The sequence below is a fragment of the Pinus tabuliformis genome, chromosome 1_1, assembly GCF_031772625.1.
Source record: "Pinus tabuliformis cultivar Carrire ecotype Pingquan chromosome 1_1, CPIR1, whole genome shotgun sequence".
Taxonomy (NCBI): Eukaryota; Viridiplantae; Streptophyta; class Pinopsida; order Pinales; family Pinaceae; genus Pinus; species Pinus tabuliformis.
Window position 1 is genome coordinate 678,780,743 of NC_142297.1, and position 17,517 is coordinate 678,798,259.

A 17,517-nucleotide genomic window follows, 5' to 3' on the forward strand; every position below is an offset into this window, starting at 1 on the left:
TTATTTTTGAGTTCACATATTTGGAAGCACAATTGCACAAGTGAAAATAGGATGTTATTAAGAAGAGGAAGGTCATTATGATTAGTTTCAACTCGACACGAATGTAAACTCACTTTGAATGCACCAAGGGGGATCTGAAGGGAAACATCCGGCACTCTAGTTGTGTGTATGTGGTTAAACAAAAAGGCCCCCTTTCATTTGCATGAAGTGTTCCTAGTACAAATCCATGTTAGAGTCGAGACCCTGAAAAGATGAAATCTAAGTACATTGAATGTATTTTCTATAAATAACCTCTCTAACAACCTAACACAAACATACAATGATGTCATTTACATTGGAGTTGGTGTAAATCACTTGAATTATGTTACAACTTTAATCTTTCACCCACAAAAATGTGTCATGCTTCCTTGTGATGATGCTTCAACCCTATTGGAGAACAACCTCAAAATAAACGAATTTAAACATGATGTAACTTTAATAATGCCCCACATTCACCCCCTCTCTCACCACTAATGGCTAATTTAAGGCTATTTCAAGCATTGATGTGGAAAATATCATTTTATTTTCTCTTATTTATATTATTCTACATTGACACAATTGAGTTTAGCAGTTAAGGACTTAAGATTTAGGGGATTTAGGTGTTAGGGGATATGAAATTAATTGGTTGTTATATATCTTCATGGAGTTAATGGTCCTCCAAAGTTGATTCAAATTTGAGTCAATTCGAAGAAATGAACCTTACAAATCCCTTAACATCATAAAATATTGTTGAACGCAGAACAACCTTCACTGGAATAAGCAACTTTCTCTAATGCCAAGGACCTATTTTGAATACACAAAGTGCCTTTAGATTTTCCTTTACATCCAGAGGTTTCTAATGGAATTCAATATAATTACATGTTGTGTTTCCTATAATGTGGAAAAACATGCTCTATGTTTCCTAGCTCTAATTAGTAATACCACTGCAACATGTTTTCTCTACAATGCTGAAACACAAGCATCAAGTAGAGACAGTGATGGTTATAGGATTATTGTGCATGCATTATTTCTTAAGAAACAATGAGTGTGAGATGCCAAATTCTAGAATTGTTTGGATGATTGTCAATTGGAAGTTTTCATGCCCAAAGGGAAATTTTTATGGTTAGTCATTCCTCCCATGGAATCCTTTCTCCAATGGTTCATGCCACATCAGCCATTCTTCTCCAAATTGTACGAGGGAAATAACTTGCATTCAGTTCAACTCTTTTCCAAATAGATACAAGTACAAGATGTCTAACCACAATTCCTTGGAGCTCCTTACCCTAAATGGTAAGAAAATTTACAGAGATGCGAATAGGAATGAATCCTCCCTCACCCTATTGGAAGTTCCATCCTCAAAATGTGGACAACAAGAAAACTGAAATCATACCTTAGAATAGTAAAACCCCTAGCCGATTGCCACGCTAAACACAGTTAAAAAATTATATATATAAGCATGTAGTTGCAGCATGTCATCTCAGCCGACTAGGTGTCCATGTTGCCAGCCTGGACCTCACTGTGATCATCATGTTCACAATTCTTTCTAAATCACTGCATCACCCCAAGGCATAATATCGCCATTGCTAGTGATAATGGAAATATGTGTGCAATAATCAAGGTTTATTAATGCCTAGACTAGGTTTTGGCTCCATAAGTACGGGTCCTTATAAATATTAACCAGCAAGTTGTATTGCTTTATCCTTTTTTATTAGTTCAGACCACCATCTAGTTATTTTTCAATCCATCATCTTTAGAAAATTTGGCTGCCTTGGATGCCTTGGATTCCTTGGATCTGTCAGGATGCCATGCTTATGTAGATCTCCTTGGAAACATTTTTAATTCTCAAAAATATATATGCCAGAGATTTTTCATTCCATAGTGATATAATACTTTAGATGTGTTATGAACCATAGAGAAGCGTCAATGAGCCACATAGATTTTCGGACTTGTTTGTCATAGTGTCATAAAAAATTCTTGTATGACGGTACCATAAAAGAATCGAATGCTACCATATTTTATGTTTCTCTTAATCATGGGTTCATCTCCTCTTCTCCTTATGATATACTTATGGTTCATGATGATTTAGGGTTTGTTGATGTTTCCATTCAATCTTTCTCGTCTCTCTTGTGATCTGAACAGGAGGGCGGTTGGTGACACGAACACACCAGCTAGTGGCTATTTGACAATTAAAATAAACCTAATTGAAGTGCTAGCTAGTGGTACTCCACAAATTAGCTCCTGGACTGATTTCTAGGTTAAATTAATTTCTTGAATGTTTTGTATCCCACATCTTACAACATCATATAAAAGTTGATACTTTGTCTGAGCATAGGAACCTTGTGCATTTGTTGGCATTCCACCTATAGCTATAGGTCTTAGTATATGCTTGATGTAATCTATTACAACAACCACATTGGAAAATCCAGATATGCAACTACGTAGGTAAATGAGTAGATTCATAAATGGTTGCAACACTGGGCTTGAATCCTTAACAAATTTCTTCGGATATATATGCATCTATTTTAATTGCTAGTTTTGTGATTGGGCATAGTTATAGCTATTTGTTCACAGAAAATATAGTTTGGTGTGGTTGGGATTATTAGAGTGTTGTACAGTAAATAGAGTTTTGTTTGGTTGGCAGTATTAGAGTGTTGGGCTAAACCTTTACCATAAACATAGCTTGGGAATTTAGTTGGTGGTGGTTTGGCCACCACATGCAAAGTAAACCAAGCAGTGAGAAAGTTTGAAGGCAAAGAAGATTACATTGTTTATTTCCACAGAGGATTTGTGTTGGTAAAATGGGTGGTGGCTAGGCTGCAATGTTTATTTCCAATGAGGACTATATAGCATAATTCCCTTGTTTACATATTAGTGTTTGTATATCTGACCAATTGATTTGAATTTTTGTTGAATACTTAATGGAAACTTGATATGTAGCTTTGATATATTGATACTCCCTCTCTGCAGTCTTCATATGGCTTTGCATCAAATCCTACATGAACCTAGAGACTTGACTAATGGTGAAGGCGATATAAAGTTGACTATGATTCAAATAAATGAGACTACCAACCAATTGACTTTCAAAGAATCACAATCCTTAGTCTTCTTAACTTCTGATTGAAATGGAGTAGAATGAGGCTTATAGATAATCCATTTTAAATATCTTCAAGATATCCAAAGCATACTTTGGCTCAGAAATGAAGATACTAGCACCCAATTGCATAACTTTGATGCCAAGAAATAAATGCTACAGATATAAGTTATTCATTTCAAATGTATCTTTCAATTGTGACTTTAGACTCAAAATGAATCACCATTGTTTCTAGTGATAATCAAATCATCCACATGAATCAAAATTAAGAGAATTACATCATTCACATGTAACGATAAATATTGTGATCTATGTTAGGATGCCTCAAACCAAGATGTAGAAAAAAATTAGTAATCTTATGATTTAATATTCTAGCTTCTTGTAATCATTGACAGGATGCATGTCATGAGGAAACTATGCAATATAATTCTTGAGATAGTTCACCATTTGCTTAAAATATTGTAGGTCAAGGTTGATCTTTCGTGGTGGCCAAATAACAATGGTTGAAAACTTCATTGGATCAATGCTTAGTCCATCGTGGTTCACACAAAAATCCAAGATAATCAAGTTTCTTCTACCCAAATGCACACTTCTTCATGTTCACAAATAACTTGTCACGTGTTGCAAACACTTGGTTTATTCATCCTAGGTCCGGCTGAAAAGTAATATGTCTAAGTACACAATTAGAGTTGAGTAAAGATGTGGTTGTAGAACTTTGTTCATCATCTCATGAATGTTGCAAGGCCATAATTGGTAACACTTAATGACATCAGTGGCCATGCAAGCAGTCTTTGTCACATTTTGAAGGATGTCTTCTACAAATCCTTAGGTAAAATTGCTAATCAATTAGAGATATTAAGCTGCATTTCACACTTTCTATGCCTGTTCAGACAACGTGTGTGTGATAGGGAGTCAGTGAGTAAGAATTCACCAAAAACTCTGATTAGAGTGCATATCTCAACCTTTCTAAGTTGCATTTCACACTTCTTGTGCCTCTTTAGAAAACATGTGTGTGATAGGGAGTTAGTAAGTAAGAATGCACCAAAAACTTTGATTAGATTGCATATCTCAGCCTTTCTAGCAATTTCTTGAGCATAATAAAATTCCCATCAAATGATGGTCTTCCCATTTGGAATTTCATTGTACTAACATCCTTATGTCTATTACGTGGCAATCTAAATGTTGTGGGCTAGGATGTGTTAGCGAGTGGCAGGAAAACACAAGGGAGCACTAGGTCACATTAGTGCATGCAAATGAATAAATAAGAGTTTGTGACAGGAAGTGTCCGTGTGTTGGGTCCCTATAATACTAGTGATTACCCCATTACTATTGTAGTTATACCCCTTATTTATATTGTTGTGCCCCTATTACCCCCATATTGTTATTTATGTGCCCCATAGAATCCCTCTATTGTTATTTTTGTGGCTTTATATTATTATTGTTAGGTTGGTTGGATTATATTGTGACTCCTTAGACTCTTATATATAGAAAGGAGGTTTTGTCATTTGAATCATCGAAGAATTGTTCATTTATGTAATGTAAAGGAGGTTTCCCCCTCGAAGAGGCTGAATTCTAAGGCGTTGATCTATCTTTTCTATCTTTTCTTGAGCTGGTTTCATAACATTTGGTATCAGAGCTTTGGATTCTAGGGTTTCGCTGCTCCAAACAGGTCATCGTGGAATTTTCGCTATAACTTTTTTCTGTGACGTTTCAGAAGTCGCAAACAAAACCCATTTGAGAAGAAATTTCATTGAACCTTGGGACCGAATTTCAGAGTTTTTCGCACGATATTTGTAGAGATATGATCTGAGGAAGTTGGTCTTTTTGCAGACTCCTGAATTACATTCAAAATAGGTGACCTGGGGAAAATCATCATAACTTTCTCTCTGGGAATCAGACTGAATTTTTTTAAGAAGGTACAGAAAGAGGACGGACTATAGTTTCTTGTATATATTCTTAAGAACAAAATATCAAAAATTGTACACGTGGAACCTCATACAACTTCGCTCTTCTGGAAAGGTCTATAATCAGGTCATCTTGGGAGATTGTGCATAACTCTTTCTTGGAGAATCCAATTTGGATCAGACTGGTGGCATTAGAAGGACTACACAGAGAGCTACTACAAGTCACAAATTCAGAACTAGATGATTGGAAAGTACAGAGATACATCAGAGGCAATATCAAGCGCCTACAAAGTGGAAAAAGGTGTGTAGATTTTTTTAAATTTTTGCTTAAGCTTGGTTTGAAAAATTATTTTGAAGGAATTCAAAGGGCATAGTAGAGCATTATTATAGGTAACTAATTCCCCGAGGAAAGAAAATGCAAACACCTAGTAAGGAACCTGAAAGCTCTAGCATGACTCATGAAGAAGAGGAAAAAATGCTACATCATATATCAAAATTACAAGAACAAGTGCAACAAATGTCACGCTCACAGAAGTTAACAGAAGCTAAGATGAATGGAATGGAAGCTAATATGGACAATTTGAAGATAGATTTGAAAACAAATTTGAAGACAGGCATGGTAGATTTGAAGATAGATTTGACAAATTTTCTACAAGAAATACTTACTAATGGTGAAAAGGTAGTAAAGGAAACTCATGATGAAAACAAAAGAAATGTTAATCATGATTCCATAGACGCTAATGTTGGATCGAAGAATCACCATATTCCAAAAATCAATATGAGGAAGTTTAATGGCAAGGATCCCGCCACATGGTTATTACAGATGGAGCAATTCTTCGATCTCAATAATGTGCAAAACGCACAAAAGGTACGTATGGCAACTGTATATTTGGAACCAAATCAATTTGTATGGTATCAATGGCTTTTTTCTCGTAAACAATTTATCACTTGCGCAATTTTTACGGAAGAATTGATAGCACATTATGAGGATACAAAAAGCAACACTTTTTTTAGCCAATTGATAAGTCTCAAACAAAATGGTTCAATAATGGATCACATTGAGGAGTTCCAAAAATTGAACATAAGGGTAAAAGATATTCTAGAGGAGCATAGGATTGATTTGTTCATAGGGTCTTTAAAGGATAATATCCAACATGATGTTCGCCTTTGGGAACCTGATTCATTAGAGAAGGCATTCAGGTTAGCAAGAAAAATGGAAAGAAGAATTATGGCAACTAAGAAGCATACCACTCGCAACTATAAAGATGAAAGTGTTGTTGCCCCTAGTCTTCCACAACCTACAAGGTTGAAACCACAACAATTGGAAGAAAAAAGAGCAAAAGGGCTTTGTTACAGTTGTGATAGCAAATACACAGAAGGTCATAAGTGTGCTGAGAATAAATTATTCTACATAGATTGTGAAGAGGAAGAAGAAAAGGAGCAAGAAAGGTCAAAAGAAGAGGATATACTCTAGGAACAAAGCCTAGATGAGGAACAAATAAATCCGACCATATCTTGTAATGCATTGGCGGGAATTACCACTCCTCAAACCATCAAGATAGAAGAACAAACCAAGAAGAAAAAGGTAATAGTGTTGATTGATTCAGGAAGCACCCACAATTTTATTCATTGTAGGGTAGCAAAAGAATTGAATTCCTCCCTATATCTAGTAGTAGAGTGTAAAGTGATGATTGCAAATGGAGGAACAATAAATTGCTCTGGAAAGTGCCATAATATCAAGCTATCCATGGGAGAATATGTATTGACTAGCCCAATCCTTTCCATTCCAATGGGAGGTGCTGATGTTGTACTAGGAGTCCAATGGCTACAATCCTTGGGTACAATAGCTTTTAATTTTCAAGAACTTTTCATCAAATTTTATACGGAAGGAAAGGAAGTTGAATTAAGGGGTATTGTAGGGAAACCAGGAAAGATAATCAGCTCTAATGGCATGACTAAGCTTCTAAAAAAGGAGCAAAGAGGTGTAATTGCACAATTATGTTCGCTAGATGTTTCCACATTGGAATCATCTATTTCTCCAGATCTCCAAAAAGTCTTGAACAATCATTCCAAGTTATTTGAGACTCCCAAAGGTCTCCCACCTATGCGTGATCATGATCATGCTATTCATCTGATTCCAGGAAGTGTTCCTCCAAACATCAGGCCGTACAGATATCCCTATGTCCAAAAAAGTGAAATTGAACGTATGGTTGCAGAAATGCTAGAGGCTGGTATAATTCAACCGAGTCAAAGTTCTTTCTCAGCTCCAGTAGTATTGGTGCACAAGAAGGATGGATCATGGCGCATGTGTCCAGATTATAGGGAGCTCAACAAGCTCACTATTAAAGATAAGTTCCCCATTCCTGTCATTGATGAATTACTGGATGAATTGCATGGATCAATTTACTTCACCAAGTTGGATCTTCGTTCGGGATATCATCAAATCAGAATGAAGATTGAAGACATTCCAAAAACGACATTTAGAACTCATGAGGGTCATTATGAATTTTTGGTCATGCCTTTTGGCCTTACCAATGCACTTTCAACATTTCAAGTTTTGATGAATTCAATTTTCAAACCATTCCTTAGAAAATTTGTGTTAGTATTTTTTGATGATATACTAATCTACAGCAAGTCTTGGAAGGATCATGTTGAACATGTTGACAGGGTGCTACAACTATTGGAGGAGAAACAATTATATGCAAAAAGATCCAAATGTTTCTTTGGAGTCTAGGAGGTGGAATATTTGGGTCATATTGTATCTCATGAAGGAGTTAAGGTAGACCCTAGCAAAATTAAAGCCATTAAGGAATGGAAAATCCCCACATCCATAAAGCATCTACGAGGATTTCTTGGGTTGACAGGGTATTATCGCAAGTTTGTTAAGAATTATGGGAGAATAGTAGCACCTCTAACAACATTATTGAAGAAAGATTCATTTTCATGGACTCCGGAAGCAACAAAGGCCTTTGAACATCTTAAAGAGGCAATGTGCCAAGCACCGATCTTAGCTACACCGGACTTCACAAAAACCTTTATTGTGGAATGTGATGCTTCAGGAAATGGAATTGGTGTTGTTCTAATGCAAGATGAAAGACCCATTGCTTTTGAAAGTCGTCAATCAAGGGAAAGTTTTTAAGCAAAGCTATTTATGAGAAGGAAATGTTGGCAATACTCCATGCACTTAAGAAATGGCGACCCTACCTAATGGGAAGACACTTCAAGGTAAAAACGGATCATGATAGCCTTAAATACTTTTTAGAACAAAGATTATCCTCTGAAGAGCAACAAAAGTGGGTCACAAAGATGTTGGGTTATGACTTTGAAATCATCTACAAAAAAGGGAAGCAAAATGTGGTGGCAGATGCACTCTCAAGAAAGGATGAGGATGTGGAAGCATTGTTGTGTGCCATTTCTATTATCCAACCAGATTGGATAAACGAAGCAAGGGAGGAAAGGAAGAATGACGAAGAAGTGTGGGCACTTATTTGAAAGCTACAACAAGATTCCAGTACTTCTGATACATTTAGCTGGCAAAATGATTCGTTATGGTACAAAGATCGCTTATACCTCTGTAAGAATTCCCAACTAAAACAAAAGATTCTTATGGAATTGCACACTTCTCCCTTAGGAGGGCACTCAGGATTTTTAAAAACTTACCACAAGGTTAAGAAGGAATTTTTTTGGGATGGCCTTAAATCAGATATTCAAAAGTTTGTGGCGGAATGTTTGGTTTGCCAACAAAATAAAGTTGAAACAATTAAGACACCGAGTCTATTACAACCTTTATCCATTCCAAGCCAACGTTGGGAGGAGGTTTCAATGGATTTTATCACAGGTTTACCCAAGTCTGAGGGAAAGAGTGTCATCATGGTGGTAGTTGATAGACTTACCAAGTATGCACACTTTTGTGCATTATAACATCCATTTAAAGCCAATACAATTTCTACTTCATTTATGGAAACAATTCAAAAGCTACATGGAAACCCAAAGATTATTGTAAGTGAAAGAGATCCCATTTTCACTGGAAATTTTTGGACAGAATTATTTTCTTGTCTTGGTACTCAGTTAGCTCATAGCTCATCTTATCATCCTCAATCTGATGGGCAAACTGAGATAGTAAAAAAATGTTTGGAAGGATATCTTCGTTGCTTTGTATCTGATAAACAGACACAATGGGTCAAATGGTTGCCTCTAGCTGAATGGTGGTATAACACTTCCTTCCATACAGCAACAAAAATGACCCCATTTATGGCACTTTATGGGTATCAACCACCATCCATCACATCATATTTAAGAGAAAATTCTAAGGTTCAGGCAGTGGAACATCACATCGAACATCAACAACAAGTCCTCCAACTCTTAAAAGATAACCTCGTGTTGGCACAAAATAGAATGAAACAACAGGTAGATCAACATCGCAGTGAAAGAAGTTTTGATGTAGGTGATTGGGTATTCCTACGGCTACAACCATATAAGCAAATGTCCCTAAAGCAAGCTAAGAAGGATAATAAATTATCACCAAAGTATTATGGTCCGTACAAGGTGTTGCAAAAGATTGGTACTATGGCATACCAATTGGAGCTTCCTGCAGCTTCTCGATTGCACCTAGTTTTCCATGTTTCATGTTTAAATAAGGTTATAGGCGACAAGCTCCCAATTCAAACAATATTGCCAGAACTTGATGAGGAATGAAAAATTATATTGGAACCGGAAGCAGTCACAGAAACAAGAGCTCGACAGCTACGAAATTGATCAATTTCAGAGTATATTATCAAGTGGAAGAACTTATCTGCTGAAGATTCCACATGGGAGGATGAGAATTTTATGCAGAAGTATCCAGAACTACTCAAGCATTGAGGACAACACTTTTTTGAAGGAGAGGGGCATGTTGGGTCCCTATAAGACTAGTGATTACCCCATTACTATTGTACTTATACCCCTTATTTATATTGTTGTGCCCCTATTACCCCCATATTGTTATTTATGTGCCCCATAGAATCCCTCTATTGTTATTTTTGTGGCTTTATATTATTATTGTTAGGTCGGCTGGATTATATTGTGACTCCTTAGACTCCTATATATAGAAAGGAGGTTTTTTCATTTGAATCATCGAAGAATTGTTCATTTATGTAATGTAAAGGAGGTTGCCCCCTCGAAGAGGCTGAATTCTAAGGCGTTGATCTATCTTTTCTATCTTTTCTTGAGTTGGTTTCATAACACCGTGAGATACAGGTGTGCTGAGGGAGTAACAAGGTATGGTAGGTAGTGCTAAGGCATGTTATAGGCTAGGGAAACATGCCAAGGTGTGCCAGGTGCTAGGGCATGCCAATGCATTCCATGGAGTGTTATGGAGTGCCAAGGAAACAAAAGGGTTCACTAGTTTTAAATACATGGAAATGAATGAATAAGAGTGTGTGGCAGTGAGTGTTAGTGAGTTCTAGGTGTGGTAAGGAGGGAGCGACAAGATATGTTAGGTAGTGCCAAGGAATGCTAGATTTCCAAGGAAACATACCAAGATGTGCCATGCGCCAGGGTGTGTTAATGCGTGCCAACGAATGTTAGGGAGTGCCACAAAAACACAAGGGAGAACTAGTTCAAAATGCATGGAAATGAAGAGATAATAGTGTGTGATAGGGAGTGTTAACGAGTTCCAAGTGTTCTAAGGAGGGAGTGACAACGTTATATGCTAGGAAGTGACAAGGCATGTCAGAGAGTGCTAGGGTGTACCAGGGAGTACAAAGCATGGAATGAAATTAGGGGATGCTAACACACACCACATAGGGCTAAGGGATTATTAGACGTGCCATGTGCTATGGCATGTCAAGACGTAAATTGTGTTTCTTAGTTGTTTTATGGCCATGGTTGGACGTGAGCCTTAAATTGGTAACTTGTTAAGTGGGATGAGTTAATATTGGACATGAGTAGCTTAAGATGTGTTATAGGCAATTCTTAGGTGAAGAAGGCATAGTCTAGTTGTAGTAACTATAACTTGGTTAAGTTGTTGTAGGTGTAGTTGTAGTCACTATTTTTGCTTGCCTTTCACCTAGGGTTTCAAGTATGGAGCCTAACTCATCACCATCAGAGAAGAGGAAGTACAACAAGGGGGAAAATATATTGAGGTTTGAGCCCTCTAATTCCAATGAAATCACCTCCTCCCCATTTGTCATGAAATTCTTTGAAGATGTCAATTGTTTAGGGTTTTTTCAAAGAGTGCAGGAAGTAGGTTACCATGAGCATATTACAGGCATATTTTCCCTCACCTTGAAGGAAGACAAGATCACCATTGCAGGGACTGAATTCATGTTTTTATTGGATTCCATCTCTCAAGCTACAGGCATACCAAACCCTGGTGAAAATTGGTTCAAAGGCATGAACCTAGACCTAGAAGAGTACAAACCCTACTTGAAATCACAATACAAAGGAGCTCACTCACATGTTTTCCCATTCAGATACTTGTTGGAGAGACATGAACCTTTGATGAAGGTTGTCATGAAGTTCTTCACATGTGAGGGAATATTTTCTAGGCTATATCAATACCACATAAGACTACTCATGCAATTTACAGCTGCTAAGTCTCTAAATTTTTCCAGCTACTTGTATAGGAGCCTGACCAAAATGTTTGAAAGGGTGCAATTGAAAGGCAAAGTGCATTATCCCAGCCTATTTCACCATATCCTGATAAAAGCTATAGTACTCCATGAGTTGAAAGAGAAGAACATCACATGGGACACCTTCATTGAGGCAGCCTTCAAAATGCATATAACCACTTCACCAAGCCAGCACCAAACCATGTTAGTACAACCCATGGAGGTGGGGTCATCAAGAAAACATGATGAGGTTTCCAAGGCACCTAGGCCTAAGGTGACAAAAACATATTAGAGAGGAAAAAGCCTTGTGTTTTCTCCTAAAGTTGAGAAAGGGTCCAAGCCTACTACATTAGTAGAACATGGATCACCATCACATCATGAGGCTTCTTTGCATGATGAGGAGCCCATTGAGCATGAATTTGACCTAGTTTACTTCGAGGCACATGATGAGCATCAAACCCTGCAACAAGTCATCAAAGAGAAGGATTCTTAGATCATGGAGATCAAGGACAATTTGGAAAGGTCCAAATTCATCATTTCATTCCTTGAGCAAGAAAACAATTAACTTAAGGAAAAACAGCTAGTCATGGAGAAAGAGCAATTCAAAGCCAAGAAACAAGAGATGAAAGGAAAGGCAGTGGTGGAACATAAGGACACTGAGTAGCATGAAGGACATGTGGCAAGGAAGAGACCAAGGAAAATGGTTCTTAGGAAGGCACTTCAAAGGGAAAGAGAACAAAAGCCACCAATGGAAGAATTGACCTTTGAGGAGAGGATTGCCACGGAAATAAATGAGGATAGGGAGTTTTGGCATGAAAAATTCAATTTCCACCCTAAGAAGCTACTTGAAAAGGCTAACATGGATAGAAAATTGCAAAATAAAATGGCCATCCATTTACAGAAGGAATCAGGTTGCCAAGGTCAAAATCAAGCACTTGAAGCAAAAACTCAAGGAAACCCTAATCAGCCAAGAGGAGAAGGGTAAGTTAGATTTGCTTGTTGATACATCCATGATTGCATAAAATACCTCATCAGTCATCTGTGGACAAATTTTGGGAGGATTTGGAGAAAATTTTGTGTTTTCGTGCAAACTGGTGCAGACTTGCAATTTTTTGGCAATTTTCTGTCTAGGAGCGCAGCGAGCTCACGCTGCACTTCTTCCTCAGGGCTCCAAATGATGGAAACTCAGCATTTTTTGAAATATTATGACCCCCTCTCAAAACCAATTTTCCCACTTTCCTGTTCTGGGGCTCATTTTTTGAGAAATGTGCAAAAAGGAGTCTAAAAATCAACTTTCTGCCCCTCTTTCTCCATTTCGTTGTGCACCTGGAGACACCTTGGGAGAATGGCCATATATTAGCTAAAAATGGGTCATTTTGAGTGAAAAAATACTCTAGATAGATATACACTCTCCCATATTTCCATAAAAGGATTCAGATCTGGATTTGGACTTTAGAAAGGCACTCAAATATGGCCTCCAAAAGCTTGCTGCACACCTAGAAATTTTTGAGATTTCCGTAAAATTTTCACTCTGTAATTTTTTGTAATTCCTAGTTTGACATTGATAACAGTAAAAAGCATCAAGTAGATGAATGTGAGGGGTAAAAGTAAATGTAAATAATGAGTGGTTAGTCTTTATAAGATGTTTTTATGTCAATTTGACCTCATTTATGATAGAGGTTGGAGTCAAAGTTAATTGTAGAAGTTGTTTTTAACTTCCATAGACATTAGGGTTTGGTTAGAACACCTCATGGAACAATTACTAGAGTCATGGTCGATTCGACCCCTGATAATGGGAAGATGTTGTTTTGGTCTTTATGTATCAGTTTCTCAGTGATAGGACAGGTTGGATTTCAGAGTAGAGAACTATTGTCGCTTGTACTTGGACCTTTTCTAGAAATCAAAGGACACAATTTGCAACTATTATCTAGGAATTCATGTGCAATAAGTTTGTGATGTTATTTTTTCTTTGTTATAGCTTTATATGAAAGATATTCATCTTCTCTTTCCATTCATCAATTCTTCAATGGTTTTCCTTATAGTTTATAAAAAAAAAGATTCTTTGCATAAAGCTATGTTTTGATGGAAAATTCATTATGTGTTACTTTCTTTATTGCTTAATGAATTCATATTTCATGCTCGTTAAGACCTTTTTCTTCTTATAAACACTACACTACACTGACAAACACTAAGATCCATCACAAAAGTAATGCTACCTTTCTCCTTTATATCTTTTCTACTATAACCCTTTTATCCTCTAACCTAGATACCTAGTCTTTCTCCCTTATCCAACAACAAAACCCTAGATTTTCCAAAACCCATATGAGCCTAGCTATCTAGCCTAAAATAATTTACATTCCAGTCATCTCTTGGCTATGATTACATAGAGAGTTCCCTCTATGGTATGGTACGGCTAGCTACCAAACTAAAAGATTGGTCTGTGGTTACCTCCGTCAATCTCCTCATCGTCATGGGACATAGTGGAGGATAAGAGAGGGCATGACAACTTGGGAGTGCCAAGGTGTTCTAGTGAATGTAAGGTTCCCAAGTCATGGAAAAATGTAATGCTAGTTGTGACGTCATGACTGCTAAGGTGTGTTAGTGAATGCTATGGTATGCTAACATGTGCTAGATAGTACGAAGAAATTTCAAACAAACTAACATGTGCCAAGTGCTAAGGCATGCCAAGATGTAAAAGGGTGTGACAATGCATGTTAGGGACTGTCAAGGCAACAAAAGGGAGGAGAAATTTAAAATACAAGGAAATGAGCACATAATAGGGCTAATAAGTCAACAATTTACCTTTTCCATGAGGGGCATGCTAGGCACACCAACACTAACTGCCAATAGGTGCCATGTGCCAAGTGTCAATGCATTCTAAGTGCTAAAGCTTCCTCCGTTTCTTCTCATCTAGTTTCAAATAATTTATCTCAAATAAATTTAATATTAAACCATGCTAAAGCATACCAAGACATCTCAATGCACGCCAATCATGCTAAGACTTGCCAAGTGCCAACACATGCCTAATGCCAATATGCGTCAGGGAGTGTGATGCATGCTATGAAGTGGCAAAGCATATCGAAGAGTGCTAAGGTGTGATAGAGAGTGCCAATGCATGTTGAGGAGTATTAGGGAGTACTAGGACAACACAAGGGAGAACTAAGTCAAAATGCATGGGAGTGAATGAATATGAGGGTGTGTCGGGGAGTGTCAAAGAGTGCTAGCTTTCATGCCAAGGAGGGAGTGATGAGGTATGCTAAGCATGAGTAAGGCATGCCAGGGAATATCAGGGAATGTCAAGAAGTTTTAGAGTGTGCTAGGTAGTTTCAGGGTGTGCTAACATGTTCCAAATAGTGCCAAGGCATGCCAGGTGCTAAGACATGCTAGGATGTGCAGGATGCTAGAGTATGCCAATATGCGTCAAGGAGTTTCAAGGCAACAAAAGGAATAAACAACCTAAAATGCAAGGAAATGAACACATAAGAGGGTTAATAAGTTGGGACTTTATCTTTTTCAAAAAGGTCATGCTAGGCACACTAATAATATGTTCCAATACATGCCAAGTGCCAATGTGTGTGTAAGAACCCGACTCCTATTATTAGAGCCTTTATTTCGTTATACACTAACATATCTATTTTTTTCTGTTAAATTATAAATAACAAAGGAGCTTGCTGACCTTTTCACATAGCTTTAAACATTTAATCATTTTATCATAAGCAACATAAATTAAGGTGAGCATTCCATTGATATCAACTTAACAAGAGTAGTCCATGGAAAAATACATGTCCCGGCGGTTGATGATGATACCTTTGTCTTATAGCTCCAGCCGAACGCTCCTTCTGGCCGACCCAACCGGATTTACCTCCCAGCCAACTAGGAAATAAATTCCTAGCCCAGGAAACCTCCATAGGTTCCCTAGCCCTCCGTGCCCAAGTCCAACCAGATATAGTGTGTCCTCAAGAAGAATGTGCAAAACTAGATAATGATACTTTCCTCCTCTCAAACCCAAGAAACCTCCACAGGTTTCCAAGGTCTCCCAAAAATCATAACAAGGCCAAACAATCACAACCAACCCCCACAATCCTAAGAAAAACTCCAACTCCCCCTCTTCTTCCTTCCCCCTTCCCTTTTATACCCTCTTTCCTCAACCACCTCTCATTAATGTCATCAACTCTCACCCATCCTTGGTTGACTTCTCTTCCAAGCTAGAGTACATTTGGAATTGTGATATGAATTTAGAATTGAGAATTTAATGGGGAAGTACATTTGGGAATGTGAAGTGTAATTACATGGGGAGGACCATGTCTCCTCCTTATTAAATGTGAGGGTACATTGGGGAATGTGAAATGAATAAATATATATTGATGATAAGATGGAGAGGACTATGTCTTCTCCCAATTAAATGTGAGGGTACATTGGGGAATGTGAAATGAATAAATATATATTGACGATAAGATGGAGAGGACTTTGTCTTCTCCTTATTAAATGTGAGGGTACCTTGGGGTGTGTGAATGAATAAATATATTTTGAATTAATGGAAGGAGACCATATCCTACACAATATTCAAATTGAGAAGGTAAGTGGGGAATTTGAATAATGGAAATCATAAATTTATTTTAGACCAATATTCCTCAATATTTTCAGATAATGTAAATATTAACACAATTTGTAGGATAAGATTTAAGTGGGGCATTACATACACCCCCCCTTCAGAAAACTTCGTCCCGAAGTTATAATGAAAAGATACAAGGAGTTTGAAAGCATAGCAAACCAGAGAGAGTCATAGCATTAAAATTTGATAAGTCAGACAATGACATTACTTCCCATCAAGAGTCTCCAACTGATCTAATTCCTCCTATCCATCTTGACCTACTTCCGTTCCCACCCTATCCATCTTGACCTACTTCCGTTCCCACCCTATCCATCCTCTGCTGCTCTATCAGTGGCAACGGCCATACTAACCACTGATAAAACCGACATGGTGGAAGCGTCGAATACCTCGACCGAACTTTCCCCAGCAGGCATCTGGCAATCGTCATCACACGTCTAGGGGGAGCGTTCAGCTGTCCTCCCCACGATTCCAGGTTTCGGAGGATACACGGTGGGAAACACCTCCACCCCTCCTTCAGAGCACGGAGCACACTACAGAGCTGGTTGGACTTGTCATCGAATAATCCAGTCAGATCATCTTGCCACCTGTCATTTGCATTTTACTCATGTCATAAGAGTGCACATCAAGTGGATACCAAATGTAATAGAACAATGTACATCGTACCTTTCCTCATTGGTCGTCTCGACCTTCCTCAATGGAATAGTAGATCTTCGTTATCATATGGTTCTTTCCAACCTGGAGTTTAGTTCTCATCTATGCATATATACAACCAAAAAATGGATATAGATACATGATCTTAAACATCATGTTTATTAAGCCCAGTGTCCACGTGTCAATTTTTTTTGTTCATACTGGAAATAAATCTTACATCAGATAGATCATAATTTCACTAAGTTATTGATTAGATAAATCATATCTATATAAGCCTATACAATGCAACAATAACTCTGACAAGTCATGCATTAGATAAATTGTAACCAAGTAAGTCACACATCTGGTCATACATCCAACATTTCCATCATCAATACCAAATCCATCGATTGATTTTCACGTGTCCAACCAAATGTGTATAATGTTCATAAACAACAACATGGAACTGCAAAATAGAATCTTAACATAGGTGGCTATCTACGTTAAAAGGGGCATCATAAATGCTCATGTGACATCCTTGTGGAATCCTTCAATAACAATTAGAGTTGAAATAGATTCAACTATCTATCATGGAAAATAGCATTTGAACCCAGATATCCTATAAGGTGGTACCAAACCAAAATAATGGCAAGCAACAGATTAGTGCACTAT